This window comes from Apis cerana, linkage group LG9 (genome assembly GCF_029169275.1).
Source record: "Apis cerana isolate GH-2021 linkage group LG9, AcerK_1.0, whole genome shotgun sequence".
NCBI classification, from domain to species: Eukaryota; Metazoa; Arthropoda; class Insecta; order Hymenoptera; family Apidae; genus Apis; species Apis cerana.
Genome location: NC_083860.1, coordinates 3379338 through 3401633, shown reverse-complemented (window position 1 = coordinate 3401633; position 22296 = coordinate 3379338). Strand labels below are relative to the sequence as shown.

At 36.8% G+C, this 22296-nt stretch overlaps 2 protein-coding genes across 5 annotated transcripts in view; one reads left to right on the top strand and one right to left on the bottom strand.

Moving 5' to 3' along the window:
• The window catches only part of LOC108003938 (uncharacterized), a 193918-nt gene extending 181248 nt beyond the window's left edge, over positions 1-12670 (bottom strand). The window contains exon 1 of the mRNA XM_028669762.2: positions 11866-12670. The gene's annotated coding sequence lies outside the window, so the exon portion shown is untranslated. The remainder of the gene's footprint in view (positions 1-11865) is intronic.
• LOC108003939 (autophagy-related protein 16-1) overlaps positions 1-22296 on the top strand; it is a 490268-nt gene that overhangs the window by 410489 nt on the left and 57483 nt on the right. The window lies entirely within an intron of this gene.

Sequence of the window (22296 nt, the reverse complement as noted above, 5' to 3'; positions counted from 1 at the left end):
TTAAATTTTTCAAATCTATTATCTCACAATATCTTAATCAATTTATAATTCTACATTCTGTACACACTCACACACACATATATATATAGTATATTCTATCCCGTCCCACCAATTACACACACGCTTATTTCGAAAACTATAAACAATTTTCTAAGATCCGCGAAGACATTCAAAACATCTTATTTCGTGGAATACACATAATAGCTTCGCCGAGCTTATAGCCCGTTCTATTAAAGTTTCCCATAAAAATGATTGTTTCCTTCACGAAACAGCAAACTTCTCGGGAAACAAAATGTCTTCCCGGAATGCAGAAATGGCAATTTAACTTTTTTAATAGAGCCGCGATGCCGAACCCGCCCCGAGTCCGAAATTTACAGGTGTATAAAGCTAAATGGTGATAAACGATTTCGCATTCGCCTTCTCCTCCGACGTGTAGAGGAGCTTCTGCCTCTCCTCTTACTTATCAACTCGCTCGGGGCAAAAGTGGTTTACGAACGCGTTTTTCGAAACCCTTCGGTTGATGGAGCAACTTTGAGACCAAGTTTGCAACCAAGTGGAACGAAGCCAGATAAAGACTTCGTCAAAACAATGGGAATTCCCCAAAAGTCTTTATCGCTTAAAACGACGGCGAGCGTGACAATTCCTTGAACAATCACCGGTTATCAGAGATAATCGTTCGACGAGGTTGAACACCCTTTGCCAATGCTCGATCGCCGATTTCGGGGAAGTCGGCTCCAGCACGTCGCTAGAGCCACTTTTTGATTACGATTCCACGATATCAGCGATGAATTATGGCCGCCTCGAGGGTTGGCCAATTATTTTTAAACGAGCTTTAAACAAAGCAAAGGAGTAGTGATTTTTTGGAATAATTCGTTCCAAGTCGATTGAATTGTCCGAAAGATGATGCGAAATTGTGCGTACGTTACAAATGATATTTTCATTTTGTTAAGTAAATAAATAAATTCGTTCGTCTTATCTTTACTTTGATCTTTTAAATCCGTTCGACTACTAATAACATTCGATTTAAAAATAAAAGGAATCGAAGCGGCAGACAAACGGCCTTGAGTAGTGTATTTAAGGAAAGTGGAATATCCGAGCGTGGTCAGCCTCGAGACGATCTGAAAATAATTTCTAGACACGGGGCGAGAAGTATTTTAATTTAAATCCTCTTTCTCTCTCTCTCATACACGTCATAAATTTCGAATGAGTCTCGAATGAAAATTTTAAATACCAATTTTTGCGCAATAAAGAAGAAAATTACGTTCCTTTAATCTTAAACAATGCGTGTTTCGAATCAACAATCGAAATTCATCTTCTCGTCCAATCCTTTTATTCCTTTTCCCTCTCTTCTATTTTTATTTTTATTATTTTTCTTTTTTTTTTTTCTATTGCTTCGAGACGCGTAACCGTTAATCCTTTTGAAGACTCGAGTCCCACGCACATGGCTGATGGAATTAACTAATCTGACGCGCCTAACATCCAGCATCGTTCTTTGCACCGTTAACCTCGTCGAAAAGTGTATTGAACGAAGCTACGTGCACACATTCGTGTGTTTTTCTTAATTTATGCAAATAGATTGTTACTTCACTTCCCACCATTCCGTGTTATTAATTTTTATCACTTCTAGGAAGGTAGAGAAGCGTCATTATAGACTTGTGCTCCAACCACCGTACGTTTCAAGTAGTTTCCTATTATCGTTTAGATTAGAGTCAATTCCTTCGATATTTCTCGATCATTGATAGAATTTAAATTATTATTTATATATATTATATTTAATAATAATTTTTCTCACCAATTCTTTCTCTCTAAATGGAGATGAGACTAGATTAATATGCGGTTAAAATTTCGTACGTGTAATTAATTGTCTCATTATTCGAGTTCACTTATTCGAGAAAATGAAAAATATCCGATGCCAAATTAGGGTTTCTTTACTCGTAATGTTAATCGATTCATCGAGCATCTCTTTAAAATCTTGAATTTTATAATATAATTTAATTTGTACGTGTATAATTCTATTGAATTATTATTAATTCCGCTAATTAGTCATCTTATTTTATCTTCTTTCGTAATTATTTGTTGTAAATAAAACGGGATGTATATCTAAGAAAATAATTGATATTAAATCTATCCAGATAATATCACACGTTTCTTTACCAGATTAACGATAATTGAATTTTATTTTTAAAATCTTATTCTTCTTAAATTAAATCGTAATAACGTAGGTTAATTCTGTTCCGATGGAATATTTACAAGATGTTATTTTAAAAGGTGAATGATGAATAAATAATGGAAGGTATTATATCCTAGTTACATTACATACGAATCACCTCGATAGCTTTTTGATCTAGTTTTTCGTATATTTGACATTCTTTGAAAACCTGGAATCAAAAATTATTCCATCAAAAAAAAAAAACTCGAAACGACTTTCATGACATATCATACCATAAAGAAAAGTGGTGATAATAAAAGACTAATTCCTCGTAAACTAATTGCTATTGTCAATGCCGATAATAAATAAATTATTTTTAACAAAAATTATGTTAAATAAACATTAAACTCATTCTTTAACTCAATAATTTTAAAACGTGATACCGATCATATCCAAATATCGGCAAAATAATTTGCAAACATCACTAACAAAATTTCAACGTTCACAAACGTTCACAAAAAAAAGACTTAAATACCTTCGACAGTCTGTACTTTAACTTAACACTTTAAGCATCAATTGTTTAATCTCCATCTTTCTCGCCAACTTCGAAAATCTTCTTACCTAACCCACCACGTTTTTAAAAATCAATGCAATAATTACTGACTGCCTCACCACACCTTCTTTATTCCATAACTTCCCTGCCATCTCGATCTACACGGCCGAAACTGCTGCAGCACGGGTCGCATATCGCGGAAGGAAACGGAGCCTGAACGAATCCTTTATTCCTACAGAAAAACCGATGCCGATGAAAAACCGTCCACGATCCACGGTAACGGTGTGGTAACGGTGAAAAACGGCGATTAATTTCGCCACGTGGCACTGCCCCCTCTCTCTCTCCTCTCCCCCTCCATTCCATGCCTTCTAAACTCTTCTCAATTACGACTTGTTGGCGCGTGAGCACGCCTGTTTCCTCGGTTCTGAAAGGAAAGGAAGGAAGGAACAACGGTGTGTACGCGTGCGTTACCGTATGAGGAGGAGAGGGGAGAGGCGAGGCGAGGCATGCGTGAGGCGTGTAAAACGGATGTTCACCTTCCCGGCGCGCATAATTTTTCGAGGGAACGAGGAACGGAGGTAGGAAAGAAGCGAGTAAGAAAGGAAGTTGATGCGCGCGGTGGCAAGAAAAAGAAACCTTTTCGAGAAGAATGAAGAGGAGATGCTTGGCGTGCGTCTAGACGAAAAGGATGGACTGGAGAGAAGAAAGAGAGAGAGGGAGATGATTCGCGCTTCCATGAGAGCGAGTTCGGTCGGTAGGTGTACCCAAGGGGCTATTAACCGTTCGCAAACAATGATCTAGAAACGGAAGTGGCTGCGTTTCTTCCTCCCCTCCCACGTGCGGTCTTATCAGAATTTCAGCCGCGCAGGGGGAGGAGGAGGTGCCCTTCTAATTGAGCGGCTTGTACGACGAGTTGCCGCATCCGCGGTTCTGGATGACGCGAATTGGACGTGATTATCTTGTTACACGAGCGTGGTGATACGGCTAATCGATATTCAAAGGGAATGTTTCAGGAAATTGTTGAAATTTTTAAGAGGAAGAGATAATTTATTTTGTTTAATATTGTTATTGTCAGATTGGAAATATTTTATGGAAATTGGAAACGTATATTATTAGAGTTGGATTTTTAAAATTATAGCGTGTCCTTGGCCGAATATCTAAAAGTGAAAAGAATTAAACTTAATATCGTTTATGTTATAACGCCAATTCGAAAGCGACAACGAAATACGTAACAACTAAGCTAATCTAATCTAAATCCATTACGACTTGAATTTGATTAAGCGCATTGAGTTCGTTTTCAATATTTTATCGTATCATCCTGTGTTAAATTGCAAATTAATTCAGCTCGAAGAAATTAATTCTGGCAGAATATATATACACGTCGCAGATCAAACGAAGGGAAGAATTAATTTAACAAGCTAATCCAAAACGATCCCCGGACAAAAATGACTAACCTATCTTCTCTTGTCAATTATTAAGGATACAATGTCAATAAATTCATTGCTCGGTTAAGAGTGAAACAAAACTTCCCCGCTCTGTGTACACCGACTGTCTCTAAATTAAACTTAACGCTAACAGCAATCTTGCATGTTGTCGAGGAATACATCCGCGCGCGCGCAAAAAGGAAAAAAAAAAAGAAAAAATGATGATTATTCAACGTCGATGGGAAATTAGAAATTTTAATGGGTTTGCTAATCAAAGAGCGCGGTTGATGAGAATAACAGTTTCGACGGATAAGAAGCGAGTTTTAGCCGCGAAACTCCGTGAAAATCGAAACGACAGCGACAGTTGCACGAACGTCGCCTTGTTTCTCGCGGCAACGTTCAAACGCCGCGTTTTTTCCTTCTCATCTGTCTGGAATGTCAAAAAGTATGGGAAATAAAGTACCCGTTCGAGAGGAAAATTGGTCGCGCGTAAACGAAACGTTCCTCGTTTAACACGATCGGGCATAAATCGAGCCGACGATCGGTATATCTGTATATACGCAAGAACAGGGGAAGGGAATGAAGTGCATGCAAGTGTTGCGTTGCGTTTAATCAAATTATGGTCACGTTAAATTGAATCTTTGTAATCGTTTCTCGTAATGAGCAATACCGAAACGTCAAGTAGCAGGTAACGTTTAATTAAAAAGGACGATGCGTGAAGAACGGAGTAATTTATTTTTTCTTTTCTTCTCTTTTTTTTTCAGCGTGTAATAGCATTATATCGGCGAAACGAAGAAGCGTGCTCCCTGCTTCTTCCAATTTATGCGGATTTTATACCGTTTTTAATAACTAGTTGTAATAAATAACTCGTTTTTTATGCTAATTGACAGTTTCGAGAATGTGCAAAGGCTTTTTTCGTCTGTCGTTTCACGCGACGGTATAATTTCTTTCTTTCTTTCTTTTTAAATCGAGAGTCTTTCATTTTTACAACAAACGAATGAATCATACATGTACGAGTTTCTTTTTTACAATTTCTAAGAAGATGAAACTTATTAAACCTCGATACAAAACATACGCCATATACGTTCCTTAAATACGACTTCCTCGTCCCCTAATTTTATTACATGGTAAACAAAAAGAAAATGGCCTCCACTCGGTAATCACGATCGGGTTAATCCGTTTCTCACGTCTTAATGAAAGGGTTTCTCGCACAGAAATTTTACGGCCTCTTAGTAGTCCGTAACCGACTGAACACGACCACTTCCTTCCGCAGAAACGAGTTCGAAGAGGTGGAGAAAATTCGCGGGGAACAAGCGCTAGTATTATTTCGATTTCAGCTCGAAGCTGAATATAGCGGAAGCTTGTACGTATATATGTATGTATATGTGTATATATATATATGTACGCACGCATATGGTTGTACCGTTATAACAGCAAGGCGGTTATAATCCTCTCAGCTGGCTCGTGACGCTCGATTCCAAGGGTAAAGTAATATCTCTACATTTTATCGAACATCTTTTCTAGGAAACTGTGTTTGCGGAAGATCACGAATTTAGGAACAAACGACGCATTCATCAAACCTTTCTTTCTTTTTTTCGCTTACACAAATTGCGTAGACTGACTCTATTTCGTTTTTACGTCAAAGTCAAGGTTATTAACCATTTTCTGATGCAGATTTGAAGGGAAAAGTAGGAGAGAACCGGTTCGAATAATAAAAGAAAAAGGATATGCGATATTATTGATATCGAGAAATAAATTATACGTTATCGTAAAATAAATCTCCTTCTTATTTATTACTGAAAATATCGAGCAAATCGTTATCAAGTTAAAATAAAGTACACGGAGCAAAAAGATCGAAACGAAATGCGACATCGAATATTAATATTAATTATATTCTTTTATTTAAAAAGTTTACACTTATTATCAACTTGTTGCAATGATTGCACGCGTTATTAATTTTGTCGAAGGGATTACACGAGGGAAATTAATTGATAGGAAAGGCAGCATTAGTACAACGTTGCTTCCTTTATTTCCATCTCTGAAACCAAAGATATCCATCACCGTATTGCTTCTCAGAGAGCCTCTCTAATCCGTATTTTCCGCTCTATCGACGGTATAAACACTGTAATTCACGGGGACATATCGTTACGTATCGACAGATATGATATAATTGGCAGCAATTCGTTTTCTCGTTATGAGGGAGGAATTTAATCGCGCATTCGAGGAATCAAGTATGCACGAATCGTACAAACGCTGCACGGAGAGGAGAAAAGTCTCGCAACGCCGTATACTTTCGAGAAATCGAAACGATCGTGTATTATTTCGAATTTCGATTCTCCAATTGTCTCTGCGAACAAAATTCGAAAATCGATACACGGGTGGATACCTTCGAAATTAACTCCGAATCCGATGTAAATCAACGGGCAATGTACAAACCGAGCGAAATCCAATGAACATTGAATTAAAAGCTAACACTATCTCCTAACCGACTGGCTGGGTAAAACAGCTTTTTCGATCAACACAATTCGTCTAATTGACCGGTAAATTTCGATCGGGTCGAAAAAAACGAGTTTGTAACTTTACGGTTACGCGCAACTAAGCAATTTACCGCATCGTATTATATATATATATATATCTCATGAAAGTCGAACCATCCATGGGTTGACAAGCATAAGCATCGTTCAAGTTTTAATTGACACGTTAATTCCCTACCCGTGAATCGTAACCTTAATTACGATGTATAATAAAAATCGGTTTAATTACTATCAATGACACAGGCCGAAGAAACCGGATGATCGTGTCAACATTAAAGTGTGGAATGTTCCGTGAAATGCGATAAGCATTTTAACGTCGTCCCTCGAGATCGAAGAAGGATAAAAAGAGAAGGCATTTTATGACGACGGTCAGTCTCATACCGATGGATGTATCTATGTACACTGTGTAGCAAATGCGTTTCGAGACCACGCTCAACAAGGGTAAAAAAGTTTTAACGCGTTATTGAGAACGCCAGTTGTGGATGAAGGATTATTTTAAAAAAAGAGAAAAATTTAATCGAGATTAAAGGTAATAATATTCGGTGTTACTTTATACAGGAGCAATTAGAAATTTCGCTTTTTATCCTGTAATCCTGAAAATTTATGATAATCTCATTATGATAATCTGTTTTATAGCGTGTGAATATCTCTTTCATAATTTATTTCATCCTGTTTTGTTTAAAATTAACTTGTTCCTACTGTTTATACGACGCCTTCCGTGTAAAAATTCGTAATCACAGAAAATGTAATATCTTTTATATATATATATATATAGCTTGAATATAACTTGATACCTTGGGTGCCTTGTTTAATCAAAAATTGAACTTTTGATTAAATAATTGAGATATATAGATTTTAATCTAAATTTTGATTATCTCCCCCTCAAAAATAAATAATTTCTCATTCAACAACGATACGATACAAATTTTAAATTATACATTTTATTGTAGTCGGAGAATGATTTGTGTCTTGAAATCTGTTGGAGGTCCAGCACGGTAAACGCCCCCCCCTTAACTTTTGTGAAAAATATCTTTAGCGTTTCATTATCCTTGCCAGCAGCAACTCGACTAGCTCTCTCCAGGCAAATGCCTTATCTCCGGAAACTAGTTCAATTACTCAACAGTGCCGAAAGAGGATCCCTGCAACATGATTGCAGATTATGTCACTGCTAAGTTTCTCGACGTTCCCTACGAGCGGCAAAAGTTTACTGACGGATTACCTTAACAATGTTCAAAGTATCTATCATTCGTATTCCAGATTTCGTTTCACGCTCTTTATTAAGATGTCTGCACGCGATCGATAATATCGATTTAGCTTTACTTGTGATCTATTTCTGAAACGAAATATTCTTTCTCCATTAAATTGAATAATTAGAAACGATCCTCTCCGGTTCTTTTAAATGAGATTAAAAATGTGCATTCAAAGTGGTATTCTGAAAATTAAAAATTAAAAATTGTAAGAAGATGTGGAAGATCTTTATATTTCGTAGAAATAATTTTTTGAGGCAATTCGATATCCTTAAATCCTCTTCAATTTCTTTCAGATTGATCGATAGTATTATATAAAGGGTGAAAATTTTGTTTTGGGATAACAGTTTGCTTCATAAACATCCGCATATTATTTTAAATCGCGCGTAAGGGATTACTACAATTTCGTAGGCGCAATTATTTCGAAAGTCAGTTACTTTGTGCGGGAAAATAATTTTACACAGATGGAACGTGTCGATAGCAGGGGGCGCGTGTCCTCGTTAGGCATTCGTTTCAATGTGGCAAAGTAAAACTTGCAATTTCCAAATTAAAAGCCTCGTTCTTCCCCTCCCTTATGTGTGCATTTCTATTTATCGCGAAAATTTATTTCAACGGAATATATCCTATTGCCCTTGTTCCCCCACCTGGCCGAGTAATTTTGAAAGGAAAATTTCGAACGATTAATCAAGTCAGAATTGAACGAAATTTCGAAAAAAATTCTTGTTGACTCTTCGAAAATTTAATTGTATTGAGATATAAATATCTACTTCGTAATTAATATTAATATACTGTAACAGATAATAAAATTGACTCTCATTTATTCTTTTCATTACGAGTGCAATTATTAAGCGTAATAATCAAGTATCAATGAAACAATAATAATCAGAACAAGAAGAATGAATTCTGAATAAATAAATTTTCAAATTTTTTCTAATGTAATTATTAAGAGATTATGCGAATGCATAAAATGAAAAAAATTCATTTCTCAAATATAAGAATTTTCAGAACTTATTCGCGAAAGAAATAAATATATCTTGAGATTGAATTTAAATCAAAAATATTCCCAAACAAATTAACCGTATAAGACTTTGTTCCAAGATCAAAGCGGGTTCGCATCCGGTCAAGATTGATTTCACCATTTCTCCATCATAGGGAACTAATTCACACGGTTACAGCCGAATTGGCTTGTTTTTCAAAATCAAAATTTCAAAAGATTTCAAAGAAATAAGAGGACAATTTCCCCGAGCATCGACTCAAATAAACTTGTACTTGGATTGTTAACTGTTTCGGCGAACTTCTCTGTTTAATGATAAACTTTATCGATAAGCCACAAGATATACACGGCCTGCCTCGATTCTTCCTTCCTCGCTCGATTAGCCGTGGAATTGGAACGGTTTCCGGGCCGAAACGATCTTTCTCTTCGTTAAAGTTGAATTCCATTAAATTTCCCTGCGCTTAAGATACTCTCGGGCAACTGGTAATAGAAGGACATCCTCGATTTACGATAAGATTTCACTTTATCAACAATACTTCCTGGTTATTGAAAGTATCATTAGAAGATATAACGAGAGTTACAATTGTTTTTATACAACCGGAATATTCGTAAAGTTTGTATAACACAAAGCACAAAGAACATCTCTACGAGACTATAATTAAAATTGTATTGATCTGATAATTCTCATTTATATTTGCTTATATTCAAAGAATTAATAAGCTTCATGATTATGCAAAGATATGTTATAAATAGCGATATTAGATATCTCTTTTTCCGCAAAACGATATATAACGGTCACAAGTCTGTAAATATTTTATCTCTGGACGACAAACAAGAAACACTTTTCCGTATCTTCGCGTGATTAACGATGGAATCAGAGCGTTAAGAGTGTCTTGCCAAACAAAGAAGGATTTTTCGGATTGGCGAACGATAAAGACCGTGTTTTATCGCTTAATCGTTTCGCAAGTTCGCAACCCAAGAAACGGGAAGAATTCCTTCCTTATGGTTTACGATAGCCTCGTTTGCGAATCGCAAGAATTGCTCACCATTGGGGAGAAGGAGGAGCGTTCGATAACGATGAACATTATCGATAAGTTATCTGAGAAACGGTGTGTACGTACAACGTTTGCTTGGTTTCTCCCTCGCTCAATTAACTGCACGATACCGGAGGAAATGTATCTTAAATTTCTTCTCCCCCTTGTGTCCTTTAATTCCGCCCTGATACACAGAATTTTCTCATTTTTACCAGTTTGCCAAAAATATGACGAACAGAAGATAAACTTGAGAGATAGAAACAAAAGGGAAAACGATTGTCTACTGTTCCAAGACTTTCTTTTTTATATAGAAACACCTCGGTCAAAAGACTAACTTTTCAATCGCCGATTTTATCGATCGAGTATCGTGAATCCGGATAATTACCCTCGAGAGATGAGTTTCTCGATGAAGATGCGCCCCGTTCAACGCCATCTCTTCTTTCTTGCATATTTAATTAACGATCGAATTAACGTCACGCACACGAGGCGCGAAAATGACGCTGCCCTCCGCTCAAGGATGATAAGATTGATACGCCCCCTCTCCCCCTCCACCTGTCCCTTAAGTCTCTTGTAAAACCATTGAAGGGCTTTAAGTAATCAATATCACAGGAGAACGAGGGTTGCAGGGTGCGGGGTATGGGTTGAGGATGAATCTCATTACCCTGTGCAGCTAAGGCCATTGTGCAGCTGAACTTCATTATCCGGACTAATTATTTCAAAGTTAGTCGAACAGTTCGCCACAATGTAATGGGGAAGGAAACGGTCTTAGTTGCCGGGTAGGAGGAGGAAGAGGTTTGCAGTATAGACCAAAAAGGAGCAAGAAGGGAGAAAGATCGACTACCGGCGAGAGAGAAAGAGAGAGAGAGAGAGAGTATAATATCGCCGCTCGGTGTATATAAAGCCACTTTGCCTTTGTTACCATTCATTAAGGTAATTACAGGAACCGATTTTCTTGCAAATACCTTGGCGTAACCAAGAATTGAATATCACACACAGTGGATATATATATATATATGTATATGTATAGCGTGATCCATCCATCGAAGTCTATCTTGTTCTCAACCACAACAACCCTTCTTCCCTCCCTTTCGCCTAGAGATATTCGTAGCTCAGAGGAGATACAACGAGAGAGTGAAGAGTCATCCGTCAAAATGATGGAGGCGAGGCACGTCCAGTTGCAGAAAAACAATCGTAGCGGACACCCTTTCAATCGTGCGGGGAAACGAATCACCGACGTCTCCTAACAAACTGCTTCGTCCACTGCACAACTTTTCCTTTTTCTTTTTTTTTTTGCACCAACCCTGGCCTACACCCAGAAAAGACAAAAGTCTTTTCTTCCCCCCGGGTGTCGCACAACGATGCCTCTAATGACGGTGTTTTTTCGATAAATCAGAAAAAGCCGAAGAGTAGATCTGTCGGATTATTGGCCATTGTCTCGCTATCGTGTATCATACATACATATATATATATATGACGCACTTTCCGTTAGCGATCAATTATTCGCAATCCAGCGTTGGAGGGCAGAAATGCCGAAAATTCTCTCGAGTGGGCGGAATCATCGAGGTGGAAAATTGTTTTCCCGCTATTCGCTGGATAGCGGTAGAGTGGATAGGTATAACCGTCGCGGATGGGTCTTATCGATTTTATATTGAGAATACAGACAGTCTCGTCCACCATTCGGCGAGACGTGAAAACGGCGAAATGGAAAAATTCGAGGCCTGAATTTTTTTAATTGAAGAACAGGAAGAAAAAAGAAAGTCCACTCGAGAGGATCCGATTTTCTCCCCCTCTATCCGCGGATCTCCAATCATCTCACCCCCGACTCGAGCGAAATTAAAATTGGGCCCGATATATATATATATATAACGAGCTTGTTAACAACGTATCGAATTTAAATGGAATCGAGGTGGCAGGATGAGAAATTACGTACCTAGTGGTGGGTAGATCTGCTAGCTCTCTCTCTCTGTGTCTCCAATAGCGGACTGCACGCGTCGTTCGCAGGGCCCACAGCTCGGTTGATGGAACACCACAGGGTGAGTTCGACGGCGACCAACGGACGTGGTTGATCTCGCACGCGAGATAGACTGTCGTAGGCACTCTCGATGTTTTCTCTCTCTCTCTCTTTCTCTCCCTCTCTTCTCTTCCTCTCTCTCCCAGTCTCTCTCACTCTCTCTCTCTCTCTCCCTCACGTGCCCTTGGACTTGAGCCCCGTTCACGGCCACAACCAACACAGAAATGCTGGGATTGCAAGGCGTGCGGCCACTTTTCCTGCCAGGTATCCACCAGGTGGGGGGATGTGCCCGGTTGCTGTTGGCAGGTGGAATGCTCAACATCACCGCAACGTACTCACGAATTATTAGTGCGACGGGACGTTTCTGTGCAAAGGAGGAGGAGGGGGCAGGGGATGTGCTCGAGCTAGGCGGGTGGGAGGGGAGGAGTGGTGGGGGAGAAGGTGGAAGGACCCCGCGATTCGGACGGAACACGGCTCGGTGTGATTTCAAGTACGTTCACCGGCTCTGCGCTTCCGCGCTTCCGCGGAATGAACCTTTTGGGCTCCTGGCCTTGCCCCCTTCCCGCCTATATTAAGGTCTTTGGACGGTAAATGGTGGATAGATTCGCGGTTCCTGGTGGTGGGGGAGGTGGGAGACACGTTCGTGCGTATTTATTTATTTACTCTGATTATTCTTTCAATTATTTTCTTTGACATTTCCACGCGCAACGAAGAATGGGGAGTACGCTTTTCTTTTTCTCTTTCTTTTTTTCAGAGGAGTACGTGTGTGTGTGTGTGTTCGAATCTCGATTCGTGTAGATGTTAATTGAAGAATGCGATGGTGTGAACGGCTTGTTGTTGATTGGCAATGTAATTGAAGATGGTTTATGGCTTCCTGAAGGAATAGATAGTTTGATAGAAACGGCGTTTATACGAGCGAAAATTTTTTTATAGCTTTTTTTTATTATATTCTAAAGATGTTTGATCCCTCATTATGCACTGTTTCGTGCAAAATTTTGACTCGAAATTTGAAAAATATATATTATAAAAATATAAAGATTAGAGATAATAATAATAATAATAATTTTCCAGAAAGTTTTTTTAATTTCTCCAGAGTTAGGATCCTGAATGATGATTTGTTCGAAATGCTCGTTTTACAAAAATATGAAACGTGGGATCAATTTGTTGCAATTTGATAAAAAATTGATATCGATAAAATGGACGATACGTTATTTATTAAATATCTTTTTATTTCTCTAGTTTACTCTCTTGATCGTTGGTAACTGGATAACGTCTCACGTTACAAACTTCGAAGTGTTATACTTGGATTTGAAATTTACTTTCGTTGCCGTTAGTTTCTTGCACATTTTACTTCAATAGAGTTCGGAATAAGTAATTGCACGATAATACCGTACACGAGAAGTGTGATAAACGACTCGCTGTTTCTTTAATTACAGTTAATGTAGCGTATTCGTGACGCGCAGAGATTGTAATTTCTATGCTTCGAAAGAGATTATATTAATAATTTCAAATATCGTGTCAGAAATAACTTTCCTTTTCCCTTTCTTTTTTATTTTATCGTTGTTTAAAATATTGTAAAATCCGTATTGATTTTGTTATAATATTCTCCATTATCACGTTAACAATCTCTTTGCACAATCGTAATATTCTTCTCCATAATTTCTTTTTTTTATTATTATCTCCATAATCGACAATCTTTTTCTACTTATCTATTATTTTCTGAAAATTATCACTTTTGTTTCGAATTAAATTAATAAGTGCGCAAAATAATTTATAACGTATCTTACATATTTTTCAAATTATTATTCCATTATGATTTAAATTCATCATCGTAGCTACTAAATTGTATAAATTTTATATTCAAAATAAATTCGAATGTGATAAAACTGACCGATTCAATTGTTAAGTTTTATTATACTAGATCTTGAAATGAAACCACATTCTTGCAATTGATATTCGAAGAACGTCTCTCCTCTAGTTTTTGCTTCCATTGGAAGTACGTTCCAATTTCTGAAAACGTACGTGTCTGCTGAAAGTGTTTCGTTACGACTTAAAAATTCAAACTGCAGATTCTCCATATCTCCACGATCTTGCCATGCGTGGAACATTCCAGGTGAGAAAATTTTTTGATCCTGTTGACTCTGATTTTCATAAAATGTTCTAACTTCAACGCTATTTTCGCATTTATCCTGCATTTCTTTTTATTTTCAATCATAATTCTTCTTTCTTTTAAAAAAAAAAGAAAAAATATTAGTAATACATAAGTTTTTCTTCCTCTTTCATTCGAATTTATCGAATTTATTAACTTTCGATTAATATTAAATTCTTTAACAATAATATTTTCACATATTTGCTCGTATTATTTATACATTTTATTTTTCATTTTCATTCGTAATTCTTCGTCGTGATGATTCATGGATAAAGGATATGCAGTTGCATTATTTTTGCTGAGATCCCATATTTTCAATATCGCAATCTTACTTTGCTATTTTATAACCAAGTAGGATACGTCTGTTATACAATTCTACTTATTTGTTATTCATATTGATTCACAAGCGCCCTCGATACTTTCACTCTAACTACGTACGTTACGTCCCATCAATTGTTTCAATTATGTTTCGGTTGCATTTTGCGTTTCCCAGAATATTCATCACTGTATTTTAATCGCTCCCAATTTTTCCCACGCTTCGATTATTCTTACTTACTCGATATTTCATAATATTTGAATATTCAAATAACAAGTTAACGCACTAGTAATCCTTCAAGTGTAAATATCATCGAATTTATGTCGTCACAATGCACATAGACATATCAAAGATAATCAATAATTTTAAAAATTGTATTAAAATATATTCACTAACGAAGAAAATTATTTAACAAGAAACTATCGTCAAAGAGAATAATCTAGCATCGCGGAAGATAAACTTCAAAATTCATGCAACAACGAGCTAATCTATTTCTCCAGCGCGATTCGTATCCACGGACTTCCTAACGCTGCATAATCCATGCGAGTAAAGTAGCTATTCTAGTCACGAGCGTACTTCTCGCGCCAATTCTCCGGCGAACATACGACATTACTTTATCATATCAAAGGATCGCGATCAAAGAGAAGCTCGTGGCCATAATAAACACAGAAGAGTCCCTTCTTCTTACGTTTCCGATTCCGTAATTACATGCCCCCTCGATGCGATCCGTGGATGGCCGGAAGATGGCGCAAACACGGCTGATAAAAACGAATTCGCCTAGGCCGACCGATATTATCGTTAAAATAATATCGTAAATGATTGCCGGTGAACGTGATCCAATTCTCGAATAAGCCGCATTAAAATGTAGTGAAACGGACGCCATAAATCTTGGGGCTCCAGTTCGCGCAACACTACCGGTTCGTCTCGTGGAAACGTCAACTGGGATCTTGTCCGTGCAACCTGTTCGAAAGCTTTGCTCCTTCTTTATATATATATATATATATTGTTCACACTCGTCAAGTCGAATCGTCATGGATCTCTTCTTGACCACTTGCAAATCCATTCGGCTTAAATTAGAGGTTTAAGGCCATGGGAACTTGTGATCGAGGATAATAAGTGGTTCAATGAGATTCGGTGTCAAGTAACAGCGCCATCGCGTAATAGTTTCGGCTTGTAACGAGCTTGTGGCGCTCTCTAGATTCTGTTGTTGTCGCTCGAAGGTTACGCTTCGCGTCGTGACTGAAACGGGCGTTTCCATTAAGCGGCGTGGCCCCTTCTTCGAGTGGACGATTAATTTCGAGCGAGCTTAAGCCGATTGAAACGCTCTTGATCCTTTGTGGCTCTTGTGATGAATAAGTTACGTGTGATTAAGTCAGGATTTGTAGGTATCAGGGTATTTGGTTATTGGTCTTGTACGATAATTGATATTAAATTGAGTGGATCAGTTGTTTGACCAATGGAAAAAATAATAATTCGAAATGTTACAAATTGTTTCCCCATTTTACTTGAACTTTATATATTTATGAGAAAAATTTGCAATGAATTGTAACAGGAAATTTGAACAAATCTAATATGCATGGAATTATATAATTGAGAAATGACAAAATTGACAAAATTGACCAAAATAATATCTATAGAAATAATTATTTTCTTACAAATAAATTACATCTACTTGAGAATCTATTGATATTGAAGTTAGAATGATGCTATTAAAATGATTATAGCTATTCATGATAAATCAAAATGTACTTAAGTGGCGATGAATTAAGATGGCGCTAGTTAATATGCTAATTTCAACCAATATCGAACAGGCAGATATTTATTAGATAACCTATAGACGAGTTAATGGAAAACGTGAACAAGTCGATGCTTTTCATTAACGATTCTTTCTCTCTCTCTTTTTTTTCTTTTATTCCTCGTTCGAAGATAGCGTTTAAGATGACAGAATGTTCTTCAGCTTTGTCTTGAAGGAAGGAAACAATTCTTGCGCAATGCAATTATCTAAGATTGATTTAGTTACGTGTATATCCTGCGTCAAAGGATCTGGTAATCAGAGACGTTTAAAAAGATGGAAGATATGAGATAAGTTGGTAGTAGAATTAAATACATTTTTCTCGACCTCGAAGGATCGCTTTCATCTTCATCGGAGAATACATGGAATTATTGAAAAAAAATTAAAAGTTTTTAGCTCGATCATTCCATAAATTCTTCATTTTTGAGAATTCCTTGTTTCTTTGTTTCGTCATATTCGTTGACGGATGCGTGTGTAAAAATTTATAATTTGCATGAATTGCAAAATCTCGGTGGTGTGTGTGGGCCGACTTTATTGGATGTTTCCTTATTGCACTGACTTTTCATGCACCCACGTTCAAGAGTAACAGCCTCGTGCTTCGTTTAGAAATTGCTGTGCGTTTTATCGAGACATATTCACTGTTATTTTAAAACATATTGTAGATGAGATTTATATGAGTTGTATGATTAGAAAATTTATTATATCAATATTTATTTAAAGAAAACAATTTTCTAATTATCAAAATTTTATTATTGACGATATTAAATTAATTAATAAAGTTACAATTATTATAGTATTATCATAGCAATTCCTTTCCAAGCTTTATATTATTTACTATCTACTCGTGAACTTTTAATAACTTTCATAAAGTTACAGAAACAAGTATTGTCTTCCAAAGAAATTGCATTGTACAAATATTACAAACTGCATTCAATACCTCGTGATATTTAATAGGATATTCTGATAGGTAGAATCATACCACAAACCATTCGCCAATCGTCGCAATAGCCATGACTATAATCGCCTAAACCAGGGCTAGTTAGTACGTGTAATGCATGCTGTTAAGGATGCATGTAACAAATGTACGTATATTTGGTTTAACGACCGAAAGACTCATTTTGAAACCGACTGGAAGAAACATTCAGCTACGTGGTAACATGGAGATAGATGTCTATTGTTATCTATCTTTAAGAGTGATATATCACGTTAAATAAAAAGTATTTTACTTAAAATATATTCTCTAATTTGATATCGGGTATCAGTTTATGGGAAAAGTGTTTCTAACTGTTAATTTGTCGTTAACATGAAGTGCAAAGTGTTCGAAAGTCGTTTGAAATTAACAATGAATGCCACGAAGAAAGATTGACCACATTCCGCAGCTGTGACACAAAAGTTGTTGCATAAATTTCAATGTAAATTATGGGAGTGTCCAGCTTGTAACACTAAGGTATTGGAATGTGGTTTTCATCTGTTTGATAAAGTGAAAAATGATGTGATTGAAATTTATGTAATCTCATGATGAAAAAGACATATTATAAGTAATCTGAAGGTTTTGTAAAATTTTGTTAAACAAGTTTTTATCTTCGAAGAAAGTTTTAAATACTCCACTTTGTACCAATTATTCTCCAAATATGTCACTTTTGTTGATGTTCCTTTACACTCTGTATAACTTAGAAGTAAGTGCTTATCTGGGAAATATTTGTATTAAGTTCTGTTTCATTTTGCTTATATTTCATATCTATCACTGGAATTCTAACAACTAGGATTCTATGAATCCTATATCTTTTCTCCTTCCATGTTGCTATAATATAATATTTTAATATTTTAAAGAGCAAAGATGTCTTAATGATTCTGATATTTTTCTTTAATAGTTTCATTAATTAATATCCATGATTTTTCATGTATATATAATATAGCTTCCATTTAAAATATTGTGAAACATATTTACACTTTTCTATCCATAATAATAATTTAAAACGACTTCAAAATTAATGGTTTAATATTCTGCACTATTAACACCTATATCTCTTCACGTTTCCTTCGGTAACGCCGCTAATTATTTCTCATATAAATCATTGATAGATATCTTCCCATATGTTGTCTTGATATGTTGCTCTTAAGAAAACAAATAAAAGGTATAGATGCATTAAATAACACGAGAGTACACGAATCATTTTACAAAATGAGAATTCAATCCTCTTCTGCAATTTTCACTTTCGTTCACAACTAGAGTTACAACCTTGCTATAACACCATCCTCCTTGAGAATCCTTATTATCAATGCATTTATTTCAGTTTAACGTAAAAGCATGTGCATAAAAACAACATTAAGTAATTTCTTATGAAATAATTCGATTATTTCGACGAGATACTCGCAATATAAGCAAGCAATTTAACTGGTTTCGAGTGATTATGACTCGATGCAACGCTTAATATTTTAGACCTCTGATAAGGTACCGTTATCTACTACGTATCGTGCGATTAACACGTTAATGTTTCAAAGAATTTAAAATCACACGAGAGAAGGTTTTTATTAAAACGGTGCATTTAATACAGTGCATTAAAATGCGTTTTAACAGGATGTATATCGTAAATGTTCTTTCTTTCCTGCTAATAAATATAACAAGAGGTCGAACACTCGATAATACTCATCAACGAACAGTAATACCGATTATTAACAAGTATGACCTTCTTCCTCGATATTTAAAATAATAAGTGATGAAATCGAGGATATTACAATTTTCTCTAAATCGTCCCTTAAAGTTAAGAATACAGAAATGTTAATAATTATCAATACAATTTAATCAATGAATATTGTACAAAGTTGAAAACTTTTAACGATAATTCCTATTTAAAAATATTTCGAAGAAAAATTCAGCGAATTGGAATAAGAGGCCATTTCTTCTCATTTTCGTACATACCTCATTTATTTCCCCCAAAGAATAAGAACTAAAACGGACACCACCAATTATTAAAAATACATTAAATTTTACCATCAAAGTCATCCGAAAATATTTGCGTTATCTCGAGAATTGGCCATCAAAGCACTCTTGATTCCATTAAATCCGTATCGTATTCTAAACAAGCGCATCCCCAGATCGTCGAATAATGCGTCCACCCTATTTTTACCCTATTCCTCCCTATTTTCCAACACTCGATTGCGAAGGAGAGGGAGAAGGGGGAGAGGTACAATGGCCCGCCCTTTTCCCCAAACAAATCGAAAGACGATAGAATTTCTTTTTCGGCCAGTTTACATTCGTGACCCCCTCGATCCCGACCCTTCCCCTCCCCTCCCTTCTCGCAACGACACGAAGCACAATATTTACGTGCGCGCGATCGAATTTGTTCGGTCGAATAAAGGAACGAAAAAAAAGAGGGAGAGGGAGAGAGAGAGAGAGGAAAGGGGGAGAAAAAAAAATAAAAAGAAATAACATCAGCTAACGAAGCCCTTTTGGAAACGGCAGTGTTTATAACATCATTAACTTTTGTACGACAACCTGGTCGCCCTGTTTTCATTAGTCTGTTGGCACATGGCACATACTCGATGCAGTGACACTTGTCCATTCTATTGTTTCGTCCGAGTGTAGTATTGATTTGTCGGCTGGTACTAACACTGTTCGCTTTTCGCGCGTACGCTTTGCGTTTTTGACGTTGGCCGACCTTCCCCCCCTTTCTCCCCCACTTTTATGTACATTTATATATACCTGTCTGCTTGATACATCCTATCTGCGTTAATTCAACAAAAAGCAGGCGGGAATCCGATGTAATAGTTTTATCCAGCTTTGACGTACATTGGTATCTATTGATCTCGTGAAATCGAGTTGAAAACCGATAAAAAAGGAAGGAAAGAAAGGGGGGAGGGGGAAAAAAAGAAAGAAGGAAAAAGAGGAAAAAAATACATTTTCGTATTTTCGCTGATAGCTGCATTTTAATCGGTATCAAGGTACATGTGCGTTTGGATTCGTTCGTGAAATAATTTTTTTTTTTTGTGATCTAACAATGTTTCGTCTGGTGGCGAAGTTGTTATTGTTGTAATATTGATTTTGATCCTTCGAATAGTTTTGTTGAATTGTTATTTTTTTGTTTTTATAACGGTATATATATATATATATAAAAGTGAAATTTGTGGCGAAGTCGATTTTAGTTGTACGAATATTGGATATTTCATCAATCCTGTATTTGCTTTATGCGTGTATACGCTCTATTTGAGTTCTTTATGGGATCTTTCAACGGACGAGTATTGTATTTGAAAAAATTGTGAAATCATTTTTTTCAGTATCGATTGCTTCTGCTTTTTAAAATTAAAAAATTTTATTATTTTTTTCTACTTTCTACTTTACTTAACTTATCGAAAATTAGTTTAAAAAATTGTTTAAACTTCTTTTGAAATCTTTGAGTAATTTTTGTTAATAAAAATAATCGAAAAATTGAACCAATATGAAATCTCGTTAAGATTGTGAATTGTACGTAATAAAAATAATAAAGTAATTTTTAAATAATTTCAAAGATCAAAAATCAAAATGGTGGTACAATTATAAAGAAAGAAACGAAGCAGTAAAACACAGTACAAATGTTTGCTATCGCAGCTTAATAGCAGCTATTCAAAACCATGGCAACTATTCCAACGCTAAATGTGCTAGCGACACACAGACGCATGTTTAGACCGCTTTAAATGCGACAAAATATAGGATTCTAAACGATAGGGTATTCAAATCCTGAAGTTCCCTACTTGTTTGTAACGTGTAACCAATATATCAACTGGAATTTATTACAACTGGAATATTCGTAGACTTTTTTCCAAATAATATATAATCTTATTTACAATTAAACATGTTGTTAAACATAAAATTTATCATTTGTGCGACTACACGAAGAAAACCACTCGATTCGAAGAAAAATCAGCATTGATAAAATAACTTACGTTTGGTCCAAAGAACCCGACTTTTCAGCCGCCACTTTTCAAACGAATAAATTATTTTAATTCGTCGCCTCGACGACTTCCCTCTATATTTTTCGACACTTGTGTCAAATATATAGCTCGATGGCAGGTATGCCGGGAACGTGACTGGCTATGCAACTAAAAGAGAAAGGCAAGCCTTCCACGTAACTCGTCACAAAGCCTCTGTTTATGAGTAATTACGCGTTCACCGGTATCCTCGATAAATTACCTCACCGCTGGCCCAACTTTACGACAGGTGAAAAGCGATTAGTGACCGTGTTACGTTATAAAAGCTTGCTCGTGACCCTTTATTTTTTTTTACCCATCCAACTTTTCCTCCAACGTTCCATCTCCCCTCTTCCTCCTCCTCTCTCCTCTTCTTCTCTTCACCCCCCTCGCGATCGTTCGATTCCCTGCCGCGGCAAAGTAGGGCGCGAGCCAAGAAAAACTGTGTTGCTCTTTCAAAGCCGATCTTCCTATTTTTTCTTCCTTTCTTTCTCGAGGGAAAAGAGGAAGAAGAGAGAAAAAAAAGAAACGATATTCCATCCCCCCCCATAAAGAAAATCGCGTAAATCTCTCAGAGAGAGGGTTTTCGCCTTCGCCCCAACCGTGTCCCGCCTCGACGTTGCAGCCTAATTGAGTCTGTTTGTAATCCTGCTTATGGATCTTTATGAAAGGGAAGGTTTACAGGCGCGGTATAAACCCCTCCATCCATCAGGCGAGAGCGGCAGCTAAAGACCTCATCAGTTCCGGTGCCAGCAAACACGGTGTCCTCTTGATAAGCCTGCCTAGACATAGAATAGGGCTAGGGAGAAGGGGAGGGGGAGGGGACATTCGAGATCCGAGCATGGAAAAAAAATCCGCATAACTCCCTTCTTCGTCCATCCTCTCTCATATACTATCAGATACTTATCTGTATGTCGCCAGATTTATCTGAACATCAAGAACGTAACCCCTTACACCTCGAAACGTGTATGCACGAGGGGGGAGGGGGAGAAGGAGAGAGAGAGGAAACTAGTATCGCGCCTATTAACGCGCACGCAAACCGTACGTGCACGCACACCGTGGCTAGAAACGCGTTGATTTTTCGCGATGAGTTCACGGTTGTCACCATTCGTTACCGAGTTATGCGGAATATTTTTCGAAAACCAGCTT